The sequence below is a fragment of the Pistacia vera genome, unplaced genomic scaffold (assembly GCF_008641045.1).
Source record: "Pistacia vera cultivar Batoury unplaced genomic scaffold, PisVer_v2 Contig331, whole genome shotgun sequence".
Classification (NCBI taxonomy): domain Eukaryota; kingdom Viridiplantae; phylum Streptophyta; class Magnoliopsida; order Sapindales; family Anacardiaceae; genus Pistacia; species Pistacia vera.
This window is the reverse complement of record NW_022196148.1, coordinates 308042-326485: the sequence shown is the minus strand read 5'-3', so window position 1 is coordinate 326485 and position 18444 is coordinate 308042. Positions and strand designations below refer to the sequence as shown.

Here is an 18444-nt window from a genome sequence, read left to right as displayed (position 1 = left end):
TTATCTTTACTTGTCGTGCTAGCATGCTCTATTGCTCAATGTGGATGAAGCAGAATATGCTTACTAATTTTACTGTCCAGTCACTAATCATAGAATAAATTATGGTTATTACGTGGTTGTTTTGAATGTTGTATATTTAGAAATGTTGCGAATGTTTTTAGACTCAAATTCTTTGTACAAGATAAGTATTGTGATGGTGACGAGATTGAAGCAAAGCTTTTTACTTCAGTCAAAGACTGATATGTATGAAATTAAACCAAGAGTGTGATCTTTTATGATCTCTGTATGTTTTATTTTTTCTTTCCCTAATAAGTCATATAATAAGGATAATGGCAATTTCCTTTTCTTTTTCCCACTTAATTCATTGCATACAAGAATTTTCGGTCATTATCCTCTTGGAAGACAAGCCTATCACCCACCCATGGGCAACCCAACGCTAGGATGAACCAAAGGGGTTGCAAATGGTTTCAACTCATAATCTCAAGTTCAATTTTTCACTAGGGGCAAAGGTAGTACCTAAAGGATTGCATCGGTGGATTGCTATATGATAGCTTTCCTCGAGAAAAGAAAAAAAAACCAATCATATTAAAATATTTAGAATCAAACATTGATATAATGTAAAAGATACACATCCTCTCATAACAGCTACAAAATCTTCCCATAATCATTAGATACAGCCTTCATTGCCTGTAAATCGAAATGCGAAGAACAAAAAGTGTTACAAAATGAACAACATGAATACAAAAGTAGAGTCAAAAATCCTGAATGAGCAAAACATATAATAACCATTGACCATTGTTGAATTAGTAAGTTAATTGCATGCCACAAACGTGCGTAATTAATGTGTTTGCATGAGGCCAGCTAGGCGCTACTAGCCTCTTTCAAACTTCAAGTGGGCATCCAGCTGCAGAATTATCGACAACTGTGAACACAAAAGATTACATTATGAAGAATGTGATGATAATTTCATTAACCCAGAAGGAGAAGAAGCATAAGAATCTGAGCAAGTGTTTGAAACAGATGTTTTCTTCCTAAATGCAAAGTATATGAACATCTAAGCTATCTCTTTTAAGGCAAAAAGTTTCTCTTATACGTCTTCTTCGATCAATAAGTGGCCGGTGGAGAGCTGGCTGCTCAATTTGCATAATAATATCTCTCTTTCTACTTTTAAGAAAGCCTCTTTTTTGTTCTTTAAAATAAGTTGGAATCTTTGCGGTCTCACTGTCATCATCATCAGCATTGTGACGACAGTCGTCTAGTTACTATTCTGCCTATCTCACTCATTCATTCATTCATTCATCCACGCACTCTCTCCTTTAATTTCTTGATCCGCTTAGAGGTCGGCACGAGTAAAGAGGCCGACATGGACGTTGACTGCAGAAGCGTGGTGGAGTATTAGGATTCCACATTAGAAAAGAAGATTATGGGCATGTGGGTTATAAAGGGTTTGGACACCCTCCCTTGATAAGTCAATTTGTTAATGAGAGTTCTATCCAAGCTTACAAAAGTGATAGAATTTGAGGTAGGTCTGACTCTTCATCCAATAAGGTCTTATTGAATAGGAGGATTATCACCTCTTATAACCCAATAAGCTTAAGCGTGCCTAGTCGGTGTGGGACTCCAACACTCTCCCTCACGGTCAATCCCATATGTTAAGTCATGCCTGTTATTGAAAGTAATTGTCGGCTCTAACCCCTCACTCAATAAAACCTTTTTGAATGGGAGAATTATCCCTTCTTATAACCCACTTTGCTTGAACGTACCTAATCGATGTAAGACTCCAACAAAAAGGCCATTGTCCAGTCCAATTGTTTGAGTTGTTAAATGGGTCTCTATCATCTTTAATTAGAGAAATTTACAAGTCCCACGATTAGCTCTTGCTTGTGAATTCTGTAAGCCCTCAAAAACACAAATACTGTTGATGTTAAATTTAGCACAAAGGCATAATGGGGTTGTTTTTTTCACTCTCTTGACCAACAAAATTCTTTCTTACTTTAGAAATTTTAATGGTGGGTCAAAGCCAGATTGTGCTTGATCGATAATATGAAGAGGATAATTTTATGTCTTGTCATTTTCAATACAAAAGCACCTTTAATGTTTATCATCTTGGTCAATTTTAAATTCAACTTGTGTACTTCAAAAGAAATCGAAACTCTGTCACAAACTTAGGTAGAATAGCATTTTATGTTGATATATTGTTACCCTGATATATTATAACTAATGAAACCCAATTGAGCCACTTATAGAAAGTATAGAAGAAACCATGATATGTTACCTAGTTGGTAACTAAATTTCCCGTAGACGAATTTTACTTACAATATCAAGGATTCGAATTTTACTAAAAGCAACTTGTGGTTAAGGGTATTGACCCGAGCCCCAATCAAGAATTAGTCTCCTAACTTTGAGTGTGGGGGTATCCCGAGGCTTTCACCGACCAAAAAGAAAAGTATCACAACATGCATGTAATATTAATCATTCATACCAAAATAAATCAACAATTTCATGCGATTGCTGACGAATTTACCTAGACATTTACAGAATAAATTATGGTTTCACCTATAAATAACATAATGAATAAGAACATCTTAATCAATGCCGAAAGGGAAAAGGATAATTCTACAGAAATTAAGCCCCACAAATCCTCTAAAATATTGTTGTATTTTGAACTAATTATTGGCAATTAACATCCAATAACATATGCATGGGTATGAACAGAATACATATTGGACCCCATTTGGATTAATCCATTCAACCGTGGGACTAATTGGATATGATTAGTGATTAATCACATAATATTCACATATATAATCAAAAACACATATCAATGAAGGCCCACATATGATTCATAGAATCATATTACATATCAAAGATCAGGTGATCTACAACCAGAACCCAGATCAGAATTCTCTAGATTGATCACATCTTGTGTCTTGTTCGAAATTTTGGATGGACCATATCCTGGTTTTGGGACCTACAAATACTTTAGAAGAGCAGATCTATATGTAGATAAAAATATGTAAAATATTAATGGCAGGCCAACTGCATGGCTTCTCATGTTTCAACCAATAGCAATTTTCTTTTCCTTTTCTGGCAACCAAAAAATAATTCATTTTCGTTGGTGAGGTGGTCGATCGATCACCTTAATTAATTCCTTATTTCCGCCTAGAATTTCGCCAAATTTGACTTGGCATTACCCAAACATTTTGCCCTATCATTCTTTGCCATGTTAGCAACTTGATAGATTACAATTTTTTGTTTTTATAAGTTTCTTGATTTCAAAATCTTTTTTTTTTTTTTTTTTTAATAACTGAAGTGTTCAGACCAACTTACGCATACCTCGATTAGTCCTCAAGGAAAGTATTCTCACACTCGACTAATCCCGAGGAGAAGTATTCTTACAGTGACCAACCGCTGAAGTATACTTACAATTACCCATTGTTGCGATATCCTAAGTAAATCATAGATAAAGATACTATCTTTAGGCCTAGTGAAGAGTCAAACCTAGGATTCTGGGTTGAAGTCATGTAGTATGCCTTTGTCTCGCCCTTATCATTGGGCTATCCATGGCTGGATATATATATATAAAAGATCTCACCATTGGAAATAAGTTAAAATTGAATCAAGAAATTCAACCTTTGTATCTTAGACAAGGATTATATTTCTATGTACGTATCTATGTATAAATATTTATTTTGTTTTTTGTTTTATATATATATGTTAGCTTTAGGGGAACTAGATAGATCCTAAAAGAATAATTAAATATACAAAATATCTAATAATTTTCTGTAGTTCTACTAAATCCGCTGGTCAATTTAATCAAATGGGTTTATCCTTCTTCTATCTTAGTCACAGCTTGGCCATGTCACATGCACAAACTTCTATAGAGTATAGATATGTTATTTATTCTATATGTGTGGGTGTCTGTAAGCGATAGAGCCAAACTGAAACTGTTGGATTATTATGTAGAAATGGAATGATATAGGTTACAAAAAACATTGCATGTGCAGTGCATATACGTACATATACAAAATGGGGTTTTTTGAGTCTTCAAGTCATGATCCTAATCGAGTAGCATTCATGCATATGCACTCGAATTTTAATTATGCTAAAGACTTATCGGATTCTGGACCAACAATTATAAAGTTCATCAAGTTGTTGATGGATTGTGATAGAATTTAAAAATGGTCTAACTCCTCATCCAATAAAGTCTTGTTGAATAGAAGGATTATCCTCTCTTATAAACCAGTAGGTTTGAGCATGTCTAATCGGTGTGGGACTCTAATAGTCTCCCTCACGGTTAAGCCCATATGTTGGATCATGCATGTTATTGGAGGTAGTTGCCAGCTCTAACTTTTCACCCATTAGTCAAGCACTCAACTCAACTGAACATGGGCTTTGATACCATGATAGAATTTGAGGTGTGTCTAACTCCTCACCCAATAAGATATTATTGAATGAGAGGATTACCCCCTCTTATAAATCAATAAGCTTGAACGTGCCTAGTCGGTGTGGAACTCTAACAGATTGTATTATTGCTTTTTCCTTCTATATATTGCCAAAGGAATTAGGTCTTCAACGGTGGTGAGTAATGAAGGCCCAGAAAAGAGAGAAAGGAAAGGCAGAAAAAGAACCGAAATTAATCAACCAAATGGGTGGTATCGAGGTTTTTGATGAACATTGAACTGAGACCTCTCATTATGTCGATAAATTAGGAGCCCCACAAAGAGAATATGTAATGGAATACAAGCTAGCTAGCCCAGAGAGATTTTTCATGAACTTGAAGCTGACTCCAGATTCAATTCTTCCAACAGTGCATATGCATGCAATTAATATGCTTTGTTATGGAATATTATCAACAAGCTGATTGATTCTAAGGTTTTTTAAAGCCTCAAATAAAGCTTTAATATTATAAAGTTTCCATTAATGAGACACTTTTGCTATTGGAACTTGAAAGTTATACACAATTATTTTCCATTTTCAAAGAGATGACCCACATTTTAACCGACCACCCTCAACTGATCAACTAAATGCATCTCCCTCCTCCACCATCTTCACTACTTTGTACTTTGCTAGATACAGTTTGTGCTATTTATATTCATAATCTTTGTTAAAACTAAGGCGGTAATTTTTTTTTTTTTTTTTTTTTTTGATATCTGGGGTGTTGAGACCAGTTTATACGCACTTTAACTAATCTTCCAAAGCTTTGAAATTAACGGTCAGGTAAACTTTTAATGACTATCCCTTATTAGTAGTCATGAGAATTCAAACTCGTAACTTCTTAGGTAATACATCTAAGAGTCTCAAGCCAATAGTCAACCTATCTAAAAGTCACTTCTGATTTACTTTCCGTTGGTTATATGACATCACACAATAACCAGCCAAATGCAACATAGAAAAAATATATGACTTTATTACTGACGAGTGACAATTTCACAAGCAACATCACATGTAATGTGATCACTGAAGAAGCCACATCACACTGAAGAAGCCAAAAGTGAAGTGTATGATGAACACATTCAAGGAGGGTCCATGTTTCGTACTCAAAATACCCATTTGTTGTTTGTATGCATGCAGGAAAAAAAAAAAAAAAAGTTAAAAACCGAAGGGTAATAACATGCCTCTATTATATTGTCCCATTTGGCCTGAAAATCACGAAGGCTCAGCTCACATTTCAATAACTTGTTTCGTGCAAATAACTCGCAGCAACTTTACAAATGTCACTTCTTTTACAGGAAAATAACAAAAAATATTCTGTTGTTTATAAAACAATTATCTGATTAATGTAATTAATTAACATACATTTCAATCACAGACAACCCAAATGGCCAAATCTATAGCTTTTGCAGAAAATAGCAAATCAGTTGATAACACTCTTACTAAACCCTTCTCTAATTTTGTGTTGAATTCAATGATATTTTATTCACCTAAAATGGTTTTTAAATTCTATTATTAACTGGTACAAAATTCTGAGTTTCACGAGTATGATCAATCAAAGAAAAGCTAACACCTCGAGGGTGATGCCCTCTTTGGCATGATAGTGAAGTGTCCCACATTGATTGAAAAGTAATATTTTCTTCTTACAATCTTTCAGTAATTTACGCATAACTTTCTTCTTTTTGATTGTCTTTCCCATCTCCTCCACAATCTCTCCTGGCATGCTTTGCTTTTGTTTTTTTGTTTTTTTTTTTTTTTTCCGAATATGATATTATAATCTTCTTGCCATGATTAAGAAAAAAGGAGAAACAAGACTAAAAGAGAAAGAATGGCACGTAAAGTATAATAGCTATACTTGATGAAGCATATTTAAATAAAATGTCATCTTTTCATAGCTTTCATCATGGTTTCTTTTATACAGTACTGATTATATAACAGATGGATAGGCTAAAAGTCTTTTCTTTTTTGATTTTTTAATCTCTATTTATATATTAAATACATAATCAATCAATTGTTTACTTGTTTTAGCAACAATCAGCAAATGGAACTACCCTGGATGAGACGACAAAGAATCTTGAGTATATTATTCAAAAAGTCTTGAATTTGATTCTCTTTGACTGCTAATAAAGGTGGTTACTAAAGTTTTTTTTTTTTTTTTTTTGTTAATCAGAGGTGTTCAGATCAGTTTGCATACATCTCAACTAATCTCTTGAGCTTTTAAAGTTAATAACCAAATAAATCTCATTAGTAACCACCTCTATTAATGTCATGAGACTTGAATTCAAGAATTTATGTTAGACTCATTTACTCTTTTATCATCAAGTTATCCGACGGTAATAACAATTAAAAAGTTTATCCCATTTTAAGGTCTTAAAATTTAGTCAAGATGGATGAAAACTTATTGCAATGCGGGGTTCTTAAAAGGTGGGGATGTTTGTGCGGGGGCGCTTGGGGGCAGTTAATGAAAATACAAACTAAACTGTATATTATTATTCTGAATGGTGTCAGTATCTCTGGTAACAACAATGTCATTTCAAGGTGTTATTTCATGGTTGGTAACCGGGATTTCTTTTGGCAATTGCATGTACAGGCAATTAATCATCATATTAACTCTTATGATAAAGATTTCATTAGAATTAATGTCACATCAACAAGGAAAACACTTTTCAGAAGATTTTCAACCTAACTAATATATATATTAAGGTTAGCCAATCAAGAGAAAGCAAGGAACCTCCGGCCTCCCCTCATTTTTGGCTACCAAAAATTGAGTCGGCTGCCCAATCTCCACGTTCACATATGTGCAAATAAATATAATTATAAGATTTGGTCACTTTCTTTATAGGTATTAGATACTCTACTCCTCTTTCTCAAAAGCATTTGTAAATTTATGCTATGGCAGTATCTAAAATTAGTATTATAAAAACCCACTAACAGTAAAATATACTTGCTTAATCCAAATGACAGCCACCTTCTTAGATTTTGCCTTTTCTCCTTTCTTAATTTTAATGGTCGACCGTCGACATAAACGTCATGTTCATAAACCAAAAAAAGAAAAGAAAAAACAAAAAAAACCAATAACAGGAAAAGGATATTTAAAGAGATGCCGCATTTGCACGAGATAAAATGACAACTACTGTAACTTACAAAGGATAGGTTGGAATTATTAGAATTATTTCTTCATTTTTTAAAATATTGTATAGTTTTAGGGGACTGCAATTTCTATACTCGAACTTTATGATTTTTTTATATTATGGAAACAGAAAAGAGACAGGATTTTGGTTAGTTGTGAGGTTTCAGGAAAGCCTAATAGAGGTGAAGAGCCACCAGGAAAGGGCCCTACGCCCACCATGAAAAGAAAGATAAATTTTTTTTGATGGATATTGATAGATCACTGAGTTTTGAGACAGAGATGGGGTAGGGGTCCATTAAGATGTGATCAACATACATGCTCCACGAGTCCTGTTTTTTTAACTCTACATTTTGCTTTCACTTCTCCAAAAATTAAACTTGCCCATCTTTTATTTATTGTGCCACTCTCCTTGACACGCCTATAAATTGCGAGCCCCCATAACCTCATTTTACACCCCAGAGCTTCACAGTATTAGCTGACTTGTTAAGAAGAGAGATTGTCTGAGTAAGAGAAAGAAAAAAAAGAGAGAGAAAACAATGGAGGGTTTCCCAGTTATTGACTTGTCAAAGCTCAATGGTGATGAGAGAAGCTCAACCATGGAGATGATCAAAGATGCCTGCGAGAACTGGGGCTTCTTTGAGGTACTATTTTGACCCTTTTTTTATGCATTATTTCACGTTTACATGAGTGTTGAATATGTGATGATATTTCTTACTGATGAAGTTTTTTGTGTGTTTGTGATTCTTGTTTTAAAGTTGGTGAACCATGGGATAACTCCCGAGCTGATGGACACTGTAGAGAGGTTGACAAAGGAGCACTACAGAAAGTGTATGGAGCAAAGATTCAAGGAAATGGTGGCCAGTAAGGGCCTGGAAGCTGTTCAGTCTGAAGTCAGTGACTTAGACTGGGAAATCCTTTCTCTTCCTGCGCCACCTTCCTGAATCAAACATTTCTGAAATCCCTGACCTTGAAGAAGATTACAGGTCACTCTTACTCACAATATTCTTAAGCAAAATAGCCTCATCATGTGTCTTAACTTAACTCAGTATATTTTTTTACAGGAAGGCAATGAAGAGGTTTGCTCTTGAAGTGGAGAAACAGCTGAGCAACTTTTGGATTTGCTGTGTGAGAATCTGGGCTGGAGAAGGGATACTTTAAAAAGGCCTTTTATGGGTGCAAAGGATCACCAACCTTCGGCACCAAGTCAGCAACTACCCGCCATGTCCCAAACCAGATCTGATCAAGGGACTCAGGGCCCATACTGATGCTGGTGGCCTCATCCTCCTCTTCCAGGATGACAAAGTGAGTGGCCTCCAGCTCCTCAAAGATGGCCAATGGGTCGATGTCCCACCCATGAACACTCCCTTGTCATCAACCTTGGTGACCAGCTTGAGGTACTTACTCACTCACTTCAAGAAGTAAAATATCTGTATATTTTAAGATTTGGTATTAAAATATTATCCCATATTGTACACATCTAGATTTTTGATATGTTTGAAGCCTAGATTCCTTAATGATTAGCATCACCCCTGGCCACCGCTCAAAATTCTTTCTTTTTCAGTTGAGTTTTATAAATAAGTCCTGATCTTTTTAACACAGGTCATTACAATGGCAAGTACAAGAGTGTCATGCACCGGTGTTAGCTCACCCTGATGGCAACAGAATGTCTATAGCTTCATTTTACAACCCAGGAAGTGATGCTGTGATCTACCCACACCGGCATTGGTTGAGAAAGAAGCTGAGACATCCAACTCTATCCGAATTTTTGTTCGAGGACTACATGAAACTCTATGCGGACTCAAGTTCCAGGCCAAGGAGCCCAGATTCGAAGCCATGAAGGCTATGGAGTCCACTGTCAAGTTGGGCCCTATTGCAACTGTTTAAGTCCCTCCAAATGACTCAAAGTGTTCTGTCAATAAAAGTATAGTCTACTCTGATGGATCTAGTTTTTTGAGTTCATTGTTGGGGATTAGTTGTTTAATTAATTATTTTAAGTTTTGCTTTTGTATGCTTAGAGTGTGTTGGCTTAGCTTGGAACATATAGTTTGAAATAAGCGCAAAGGTGGACTAATAGGGCTCTTCTGTAGAGTCAAGTCTAGTTGTTGTGGTGCTGATAAATTACTTAATGTAGAAAGTGACCAACATGAATCGCCTTTATTCAAACTATCTTAATATTATTCTATCTCTTTGGCCTTATTATGCTGTAATCTCTTTTATTCTTTCTGCTGTGCTTGTGGGGCTTCTCTTTGGACCCCTCATTTTTTGAACTGGGTTTCATTTTTTGAAGCAATTTCTCAAAATTATAATCCATAAACATGACTTCATAACCTCTAATTGTAATCCACAAAATTAATCTCAGTAGATTTATTTCCAGTGGAAAATCTATAGAACCTCACTCATTAAAATTGTGCGTAAGATCCACTCTACCAGGCTATCATAATTCATCAAAAGTGATGTTACTAATCTCATTAGAGAGGCACACAATTGGCCATTTAAAGAAAGAATAAAGAGAGAAAAAAAAAATATCCTCAATTATGATCCACTAATGCTCCTGTTACAGTTTCCTCTCCCACAAAAGGAGGACCACAATATTCTGGTAACCTCTATTCTGATGGTATTAAAAAAATGAAAAATGGAGCTGAATGGACATAATGCTTATATTATTGTATTTTTAAATGTTTATATTAACTGGACAGCACAGAATGCCTTTGAATGATGTGCTGAACCATCAACCTCAGTTACAATTAGTCACCACTTGTGAAACACACCCTTAATTGAGTTGAGTACAGATGGTGGAAAGATGGAAGATATTAGCCAATACAAGATTGGTCATCAACAGTTAGAACAGTGAGACATAGAGTTACTATTACTCCACATAGAATTCACATGTTTCAATCCACGTGTACCATCGGATCGGAGCCACATGGTCACTTTGTTATGTTATCTGGGTGAACGTTTCCTCTAATTGGTCTGCAACTAGTGGACTTGGGGACTGACGCAATGAATATTCTGGTGTACTAGGAGGATGATATGAGCCATGTGGCCCATGTCAAGACCAATGAGAAGGCAGTCAAATCATTTATCAAACTTTTTCTCAAGGGTAAGCATTGCCCCCATTGTAGTCAAAATTTTGCAGAAATTCACACCGTCACATCAACTCCACCACACTTAAAAGCAAAAATATTTAAACTAACAAAAACAGCCGTTTCTTTCTGCTTCAGCTCAGTCTTCTACAATGGCCTCATAATATACAATCCCTATTGAGAATTAACCTGCTGCATCCCAAGAAGGGGAATAATCCAACTCTCAAGTAATAGCCAAAGTTTGGCAAATATAAAACGGGTTAAAGGAAATGCAACATCTGCTCTTACAATGAATATGCCATACCCTTTAAAACATCAAGCATGACAGTTAAATCGCATTAAAACAAATATGGGGCTGCAAAGCCAAAAATCAGAACCTAAAGTACATAAAACTGTTTATAAGAACCTCATCAGTATTGCAAACATTTTCGCAGACTGTCACCCTGAAGATAACTGGGAGACCCTAAACTAAATCTTTGATTACACCTTCTTAATATTGGCACCGAAAATTTTTCAATTCCTAAAGGCAAGCCATCCTTAGTTGAGGCAAATGCAATTTCTTTTCCAGACCTGCTTGTGATTTGTGGATGCATTTATATCCATTGAAGCCGCTGTGGACATTAAATATGCGGACATTATTCTGTGATACTCGACTGGCCACATTTTTGTTATCAGCTTCATCAGTACACCCAACATCCATCTGTTTCTTCTTTTCATCTCCCTCTATTGCATCTCCATTGGAGAAATGATTCTTCAGAACCATGGAATGTCAGTCTCTGAAGCCCAGCAAGTTTGAAGCGATCAACAGCTGCATCAAGATTTTCTTCCAACCACCATCCCTATTTGCATTCACTTGGGTCGTTCAAAAAGCATGTTACCCCAGAAAAGGTGTATCTGTGATCTCATAACAGCAGCTTGTTCTGCAGCTTCATCAGCTGAAAGCTCGTTCTGACCACCGCTTCCTGAGGGCTCTCCATCAGGACCACTTCCTTGTTTCTTCCTCCTCTTTGAAAATTCATCCTTCTTGCTTGCATTGGATCTTTTAGCTCAAGGGTCTCTGCTCCTCTAGCTTCTCCCACATTTCAGTTGCAGCTTTCATCTTCTCCTCTGCACTATCAAAATTGAATGTCTCAGCAGCATCCCACCCTGAAAGATCTATTTTCTTAGCAAGTGCAAAAGACCAATGAAGTTTGGCCATTTCAAATTGCTGTTGGCCCAATGCCAGGAGACCCTCATAAAAGTCAGTTGATCAGAGTGCCTCCTCATACTTCTCTTTGGCCAAGAATATTTTTCCTTAACCCAGTCATAAGCCGTTTGAAGCTGTGCTGTCACAACATCCTTTCCAGCAGACTCATCTAAGGGGATTCGTTTCCTTGCCGCACACATATGAACATTTCCCCAATTGAAGAAACCCAAGCAGCCACCTCCTGAAACTTTAAGGCAGCCTTGTCAAATAGGCTTTGAGCTTCTTCACTGGTAACTGTCTCCTCAAAGCCTCTGAGCATAGCTCCATGCCAAGCTCATGCAAATCAATATGAGCATCAGGTCAATACCAACATGGGTGCGGAACAGTTGAGCAACTCAAACAACCAATCATCCATCTCCCATTCCTTGTTCTCAGGATCTTCTGAAACTCCTGATTTCTCCTTGGGAGCTTATCATCACTGCCTTGTCAATCTCAGTATCAGCAGCTTCAAGAACAGACTCACCAAGAGACGAATGAGACCCACCTTCATCTCCCTTAGTTCCCTCACTCTCTAGAGGTTTTCCTCCTCTTCTTCCAGCAAAGGTGGCTCTTGCTCTGGCTTACCCTCCACAATATGCAATCTCAACATCCAAATGATTCAGATATGTCAGTTTCTGCTCTTTTGTCATAAGACTGTCTACAGAGGCCTCTGCCAGCCTGAGTTCCCCTGTACAGGTAATAGTTACCAAGTCTCCATCATTATCCTTGTACTTGACCAAAACGAGGTTCGATGAAGGAAAACGCTTGCTCACAATCTCTCTTAACACTTTGAAACTGCAATTCACTGGCATCTGGGCAAGTCTTATGTCATGATCATAAACAAGCTTCAATGGCCTCCACCTAATTGTGGCCTCCAACGCCTGTCCACGGTACGCAATTGCACAGATGAAGATAGAGACTGCTCTCTATGGCTATCCCTACCTGGATTGCCAGAAGCTTTTGAAGAACCATTTGACGGCTTCAACACAAGCTTTGGCATTTGGACTTTGGTCTCAGAACCATTTTCAGTAGCCAAATTGATTTGGGGCTTCTCCACTTATTAGTAGGATACAACTGACCCGGTGAAGCTGCAGCCTTCTTTGCAACTGGACGAGCAGGTAAACAGGCCCAAGCCAGCATTGGTGCACCCACGAACAGCAGAAGCTCCAAGAGCCAGGGGATGGGCGGCTCTGGAGGTCCTGCTGAGCCTCCTGCGAGGTCCCAATGCAGTCCTTAATCGTCGACCAATCTCTAAAGCATCCCGTTGATTTGGGTCAGCCCCTAACAACACCTGAACATCCTGCATCGCCATTCATACTCCCTACGGCCTCCAAAGCCCTAGCCCTCCTAAGAGAGCTCGAACAAACCTAGGCTGAACCTGAAGTGCCATATTACACTCAGCAATCACAGTCTCATAATCTATAGGTTTCATTTGCTCAAACAAGCAGCCCTATTGCTATGAAACACAGCCCGGTCAGGTGGTTTTTTGGAGTAAGCCTAAAGAGCATTATCATATTGTTCAAGAGCACCCACATAATCCTTACTTTGAAACCTCTGTTACCTTCCTCTTTAAGCTCATGGGCCCTCTTCAAAAATATTGAAGAGTCCTCAACACCACCGTTAGCATTTGCATTTGAATTATCAACTGAAACTTGGTTTGAGTTTGAACCGCCCTTCTTCCTTCTCCCTCCAGATTCCCCATATAACACAATAACTTTATATTCTCTCAAACAACCCCTCAATTATATCTCACAATATAACCTCTATCCATAAAAATAAGATTAAACAAACAATCTTTCAATTGTTTTGAAGAAATTTTTTTACCTTTATGAACAAAAGATGGAAGAAAAAAAGAGATAGAGAGAGTAAGGACGTACTTACAAATTACAAAGCTTAAAACTTTTAGCTTTACTTTGAAGATCGAGAATTGGGTGATGCCCAGTGAAGTTTCAAGAGCTGAATATGAAGGACAAGATGGAATTTGGAGAAAGTTGGGCTCTCAGAGAGTAGAAATGGAAGATGGGGTTTGGGGAGTTGGAAACCCTAGATAAATCCACTACCTTAATGGATTTTCTAAATCTTTAGGTCAAAGTCTTCTCTCCGTTTGATTTGTAGACTATTTTCATCAATCATTGATTAAGACGTTTCAAAATGTGATATTCATCAGCTTATGCAGGGCCACCAGGATCTTCTTAATATAATGCAGATTTTCCTGCCGTGCGTGTGACAATAAATGATTTCTATATTATAAAAACTATTTTTATTTATTTGACTGCTTTTTTAAATTCTTTTAAAATTTTAACATATCTCTACTACGCTAGAGTTTAGAAAACTTGAAAAGAAGAAAGAAAGACAGAGAAAAAAAAAAAAATATATATATATATATATATATATATATCATCTTAATTACATCGTTATATTCAATGGATCTTTATAAATTGAATTCAACAAATATCTAAAAGATTTAAAACTCAAAATTGAAAAATGAGATTAAAGAAAAGGATATACTATACTATCGATTCTCCTAACCATCGTAAGTGTGACATGAGATACTCATACTGACCACATCACACTCTTTGTTAGTCGAGATAGAGAGTCAGCTATAAATCGGTAAATATAGTCTTTATGTAAGAAAAAAACCTGTTTAATGTAAAAAATAATTATGGTATTAAATTAGATTTAAAAAGATTATTATTTAATATAAATAAGGTATACTTAATAAGGGATTATTGATTAATTTAAAAATGGCTAAAAGTCACTTCTCATTAAATTAACGTAATGGCAATTTGGAGCCCAATTCAAGTTAAGGGCTTTTAAAAGCCCAGAGCTGTCAGGGTGCTTCGTAAATTAAAAAGTCTCTAGGGTTTGTCCTGGTAAACTCTATAAATTCCCCTGCTCAACCAAATTCTAAGCACAGCACGGTGGTGGAATTGTGTCATTTTGCATAGGCTTCTTTGATTTTCGTTTATAGTATTTTTTTTTTTTTTTTTTTTTTTGTATTGGCATTTTTTTATGAAATTCCTTGATTGGTTTCATCTTTTTCTGAAGAAAATTTTAGATCAAATCAAAACCTCAGTTCTATATCGTAAATGGAGGACAGTTTGTGTTCTCTTCATTTGGGAAGAACGGTGAGGTACAACAAAGTCAACGCCGAGATATCGTTTCAGTCGTCACTCTCTTTGATTGACGATTCTTGTTCTCGTCCACATTCAAACTTTTTTTTTTTTTCAAAACAACAAAATGAGATTCTCTGCAAAGCTTAAACTTGTTAAATGGAGAGAAAAATAAACAACCAGTTGTATTATGCTAAAGAACGATTCTAAACCCCTCTCTTCGATTCTGTGTTGTGGAGAAAAAAACCTCCACGTATCTGAATCTTTGTTATCTCTTCAAACAAGAAAATGACATTGGCATGTTCTTCAAGCTGGAAACATCGAACAACTCCAGAACCTCTGGTCTGATAGCCTAGCTTTAGCAGCAGCAACCTCTGGTACTCATCAAAATGGAAGTCAAGCACCATTTTTGCAGTTTTCTTAAGCACCCCACAAGACACCCAGTGCGATGCTGCATAACACATTCACACACTAATTGGTGGAAATATTCAAACTACTGAGTTTAGTTATAATGTGAAAAGAACATGGCATAACTGAAGTACCTTCCCTCGTTTGCAATGAATTAGGATAGGGTGATTCCTTGTATCTGGTGCCAATAACATACATAAGCAGATTGGAAAAGAAGAGAAATATAATCATGAGTAATCTTGAAGTTCAAGTGTTAATGGTACCTAGGAGTACTGTCAATGCTTCACGAATTGTTTCCTCCGGAATGTTTACAAAAGGCTCCTGTTCACATTGGTTATAAACTTACAATGTGCTGAAGAAAATGGCATTTTGGATGCCTAATGTATTTAATAATCAACCAACTACTTATTTCCACCAGAATCCATTACTACTGGCAGAAAGAAACAACCCGGTGGCAATAATATTGGGAGCTTCTAATAAACACCACTAATACTAACCTTACAAAGAGGTATACAAAGAATCATACAAAGAGTCAAATCCAACCCTTGAAATTCATGATTGCCTCTTTCTCTCTCTCTTTTTCCCTTCTTTCAAGGGTTGGATTTGACTCTTTGTATGACTTTGTATGCTTCTTTATAAGGTTAGTATTACTCATAATCACCACCAATATGCCAACAAGTCACTAAATAGAAGAAGAGGTCATTTATCATGATACTGCAAAAACTAACGAGCATATTCAATCTCTTCATATGTTTTCACAGCATAGCTCTGCCCCTCCAAAAGTTGGTACAAATTCATTTTATAAACGTGTAACCATGGAGATCTATTCCAGAAGCTGACAAACAATTCAAAAGAGAAAATACTTGTCAAACATTCATTGATCAACCTGTAGTACACAGATCAAAAGACTACATACTAATCACAGCATTGGCTTAGACTTCTTCACTTCTTAGTGACAGTATTAATAAAAGTTAAGGATTTTGCAAATGGCCATCAATTATGGAAGCAAAAGGGGTAAGGAGGGACAACTTCTGTGAGTAAGTCACAGACACAGGCAGCTGGTCATTTTAAAATGAATATACAAGGAAATGAAGACAAGATTCTACGGTTTGTAAAGAAACTCTCATAGAGGACCAGAATTAAGAGATATTTCTTGTGACAATAAGTATCCACATGCTAGGCCAGACATTACCGCAAAATGAATTCAGTGTTGTATTGTGCAGCAGATTTGATGCTCAGTCATGACTACCAAACAACCAATCTCAGAAAAGGGCATATCAATATCTCCCTAAAATCAAACTACCAAAATTAATTCACAAATCTCAGTAGCTAGGTGGACTCAAAAGTCAAAACAGAACACATTTTGGTTAATAGCAACTTCAAACACATGTATTCTCTCAGACTAAAGAGATCCATATGGCGACTTTGAAACATGATCACCTCATTAACAAAAACCAGTTATATATGCATGCATAATTCATAAGATAATATGGGGATCAACTAACAATTCGATACCGCCAATCAACTCAATTAAACTAATTATACAAAATGAACAAAATAAGCCAAAATCTACTCCCTACCTTGCATCCATCAATCCCAAACTGAAAAAGCCTAATTCCATTCGCCTTCAAAAACTCAACATTCGAATCTGGATAGGGTTCTGGGCACAAATATCTAACAAAATTTTCAAAAATATTAATATTACACTCTTCAAAAAATACATATACACAATAAGCAATTATTCTTTTTAATTTTAAATTTTACTCACATAATTGAACGGAGCCCTAGGGACTTTAAGAAGCCGAAATTGGCAGAATCAGGAAAGCCAGACCTGAAAATACCGTTATCAACCATCGCAAAGTTTAACGGCGGCACTAACACCTCCTCGCTGTCTTTATCATCCGCTTTTATCCCGTCCACCGGAGCCGCCGGATTCTCCGTCGGAGCTGACTCCATTACTGCGCAACTCTCCTCTCCAAATCCATCGAGTTTCATATCTTTCGCGCCAAAACTTTTAAAAATTCGAAATTGAGAATTTTGAATTACAAGAGTTTGGAGTTATGCCACAGAAAATCTCTTGAAGAATCTCTTTGTTATGAATCTTCAAATTCTGGTTCAAAAGAGAATATGAATGCTCGAGGGGATCTCGGGGTTCGAAAAGTAAATAAAAAAAAGTTTTTTTTTTTTTTTTGGTTTAAAGTTTGATTAGAGATATAGATGGAATCATAGAGACGCAAATGCTGATATCAGGATCTGAAGGCTGAAGGTAAGCAGAAAGTGAGAAGCGGAGGCCAATAATTCGACAACACGTGGAAAGTTAACCCCAATTGTCTTGCTTGATTTCGGAAAAGTTACCTAATAACACGTGGTGCTGAACTAGTGGCCATTAAGCCTCACACAATTTATTCACTCGCGATTGACGCTCACGTCCCTTTAGACCGGACTTATCTTTTTATAATGCTATACTTTTCTTTGCATCCTTATTCAAAGTCAAATGAACCCTTTTAAGGCAGTTGGAAACGTGGTTGTCAGATTCCGTATTGGAAATATGATTTTTTGTATGAGTAATACTACAAATACATCATTTTCATACAACATTTTCTATACAACATTATGTGGTAAGATATGATTGGCTAATTTAAAGTTAAAATTAAACTTTTACCCAATTATATCTTACCACATCATGTTGTATAAAAATGATATATGTGTAGTATTATTCTTTTTGTATTATGTATCTTGTATTATTATAGGATACGATTTTTTTTTTAAATTAATAAAATAATAAATTTTTTCTAAAAATTAAAATCATCCTTATGATTAATTAACGAATTTTGTGATATTATTGGTTTTAAATTATAATATCACATAATCAAAATTAATCACAAAATTAAGAATCTATATTTTTTCTATTCAACCATTCATATCATTTCCAAGATTAATGTCAATATCTATATCTCCACTTGTGTTATTATTATCACGCAAAATAGGTAACACATCTTCTTTTTCACTTTCTCTATATAAAATGGGTAAATTTGGACATGTTTTAGTGAA

General features: G+C 36.1%; 1 non-coding gene and 3 pseudogenes across 1 annotated transcript; 2 read left to right on the top strand and 2 right to left on the bottom strand.

The window, feature by feature from the left end:
- The first annotated feature begins 7951 nt into the window (after nucleotides 1–7951).
- On the top strand, nucleotides 7952–9462 carry LOC116137591 (annotated as a pseudogene).
- A 1705-nt stretch (nucleotides 9463–11167) lies between these two features.
- Nucleotides 11168–13304, bottom strand: LOC116137628 (annotated as a pseudogene).
- Nucleotides 13305–14953: 1649 nt separating this feature from the next.
- Nucleotides 14954–15081, top strand: LOC116137661. The gene has a single exon (XR_004129216.1). It is a non-coding gene; the product is annotated as a small nucleolar RNA snoR111 (small nucleolar RNA).
- Nucleotides 15082–15196: 115 nt separating this feature from the next.
- On the bottom strand, nucleotides 15197–17578 carry LOC116137594 (annotated as a pseudogene).
- Nucleotides 17579–18444: the final 866 nt, after the last annotated feature.